The sequence below is a fragment of the Hyla sarda genome, unplaced genomic scaffold (assembly GCF_029499605.1).
Source record: "Hyla sarda isolate aHylSar1 unplaced genomic scaffold, aHylSar1.hap1 scaffold_651, whole genome shotgun sequence".
In the NCBI taxonomy this organism is placed as follows: Eukaryota; Metazoa; Chordata; class Amphibia; order Anura; family Hylidae; genus Hyla; species Hyla sarda.
Window position 1 is genome coordinate 34,915 of NW_026610666.1, and position 2,678 is coordinate 37,592.

At 45.6% G+C, this 2,678-nt stretch overlaps 1 non-coding gene across 1 annotated transcript; it reads left to right on the forward strand.

The window, feature by feature from the left end:
- LOC130342497 (U2 spliceosomal RNA) lies at window positions 1-191 on the forward strand. The gene has a single exon (XR_008882129.1). It is a non-coding gene; the product is annotated as a U2 spliceosomal RNA (small nuclear RNA).
- Window positions 192-2,678: the final 2,487 nt, after the last annotated feature.

Sequence of the window (2,678 nt, forward strand, 5' to 3'; positions counted from 1 at the left end):
ATCGCTTCTCGGCCTTTTGGCTAAGATCAAGTGTAGTATCTGTTCTTATCAGTTTAATATCTGATACGTCCCCTATCTGGGGACCATATATTAAATGGATTTTTGAGAACGGGGGCCGATTTCGAAGCTTGCTTCCGTCGCCCTATGCATTGACCCGATATGGCAGTATCTTCGGGTACAGTGCACCACCCCCTTACAGGGTTAAAAAGAAAGATTCCTACTTTCATTGCTACCTGCTTGCTGGCTAGCCAGCTAGCCAGCCCTGTGGGCCTTGCTGCTGCTGCAGCCAAAAAACAAAAGGTGGTGCTGCTGCTGCTTCTGCTGCTTCTGCGTCTGCTGCTTCTGCTTCTGCTTGTGTCTGGCCGCTGTTGGAGCGTCCAGGCACAGGACTTCTGCTGCTGCTGACTAAATGGCCTCCTTAATTGGATCATTTGAGTAGCCAGCACACCTGTGCAGGTAGGGCATGACATGATAGGCAGCTGCCTTGATAGCGGGTGGGTGCTGAATGTTCCTAATTGACAAAATAAGATTAATGCTTATGAAGAAATATAAAATCTCATCCCTTCCCCAATATCGCGCCACACCCCTACCCCTTAATTCCCTGGTTGAACTTGATGGACATATGTCTTTTTTCGACCGTACTAACTATGTAACTATGTAACATAACATGGGGGGGGGGGTCTCCTGGCTGTTCACACAGGTGTGTCATTGCTGTACATTGACCATGCATTGCTTCTGTGGTATTGCAAAGGCAAAGACAAATGCTTCCAGCCATCCATTGCACTAATGGATTGGTCATCAGCTGGCTGTCTATGTCCCGCATCAATATAGACCAAAGTACAGAGGGTTAGGCTATGCTATTGTGCACCTACCTGATGCATCAGAAGGTGCGAGGCCCTTGCTAAATTCTGTGCACAGACTTTGAGATCTATACTTTAGACTGTATCTAAACCTGCTCCAACATGGACTGACATTCTGGCCTACTTTCAGCCGATGCGACTTGTCTGTCGCTGAACAGTCGCTTTTTATGTATTCAGCACCTATGTATAATGTTGTAAAAATGCTCTAGAAGCTAAAGTCGCAGAAATGTCACACATATTTGGCCTGCAACTTTCTGTGCGACAAATTCAGACAGGAAAAATCAGTATAAATCCTTAGAAAATTATCCCCCAGTGTCTCCATCTGCTGGCGGTATTGAATAAGCATTGCTGCACTGATGGGGTATGCATTAGACGAAAAAAAAGAAGAAAAAGAAGAATAATACGCCCAGAAAAGAGGCGAAAAGGAGAAAAACGTAAAAAAACGTGAAAAAAAAGTAAGAGGAAGAGAAGGGAAAAAAAGGTGGAAATGGGTTTAAAAGTGATTTCGGCGGAGAAATATATATATATATATATATATATATATATATATATATATATATATATATATATATACGCGCACACACACACATATATATAAACGTATTCTCCGTTGAGATATTGCAGCCGCTGCTGTGTCCAGGCCCAGGAGCCTTAGCACTGTGCTGTGATGTCACTCAATACCACTGACATCACTAGGTGTAAACAACATCTCTCCTTTGCTGTGTATGTGACTATGGAGCTGTTTGGTGATGTCGTCTATTATGGCCTTCATAGAAGCAACAGGAGATTGTTGCATCCATCTAGAACCCTCAGAACTACAGTGCTATGATGTCACTCACTTCCACAGGCCTTGCAGAGTGTAAACAACAACAACCCAGCTTTGTTGTGTATGTAACCATAGGGATTTGTGATGTCACCTAGAACCTTCACAGCAGCGACAGCTTTATGAGGAGCATCAGCACTGCTCTGCCTGAGCAGAACCATCACCGCCATAGGTTGTCAAATAACCCGGGTTTAACCCACACAGGTAAGTCCAATGGGGTGCAGGCATGTCCTCTATGCTTACAGCTTCCCGTGGGTGTTGGTTTGATACCGTTTGGGGACAGCCAAGGAGGCATCTGCAGGCAACAAAGGTAGGTGTGTGCTTGTGTGTGTGTTTCCTATGCAGATCCTAAGCCCAGTGTCACATGCAAGTAGGAGGAGTAAGAAGGGTTCCTGGCAAATCCGGGTTATGGATTGCATTTAAAAAGGCCCCGTGGGAGTGCAATGGGCCCCTGTCTTGCTGCTTAGCAATAATGGTATGGGTTTAGGTTCTGCTGTGTGTACTGGTGTTTGACTGCCCCCCAGCCCAGAGTGTGCATGGAAAATTGTCTGGCAGCCTCCCTGACAGCAAGCAGTGATAGTGCCCATGAAGGGCACCTTGTTGGGCCCGCCCCTTTCACAGTTATCGCTTCTCGGCCTTTTGGCTAAGATCAAGTGTAAACTTGGTCTGGGTCAGGGGTGCGGGTGTTCTGCTGAGCAGGAATCCGGAGTGGTGATCTTACTGTGGAATCGACAGACAAGAGAAGAACAATGGCTGGAAAGGAATACCTCCCTGCGATTGAGAAGACTGTACGTTTTGTGGTGGAAACTTCTGACCGGGGTAAGAATCGGATTGAGTACATTGGACATGAACTTGTGGAGAAATTGGGTGGTTTTGGCATGGATAGTTTGTTCTGTGTGCAAGAGAATAGGAAGCAAGGAATATATGATGTGTCCTTCATCTATGAAGCTGATTGCCAGAACTTCTATGAATGTTTGAAAAGAAATGCCAATAAC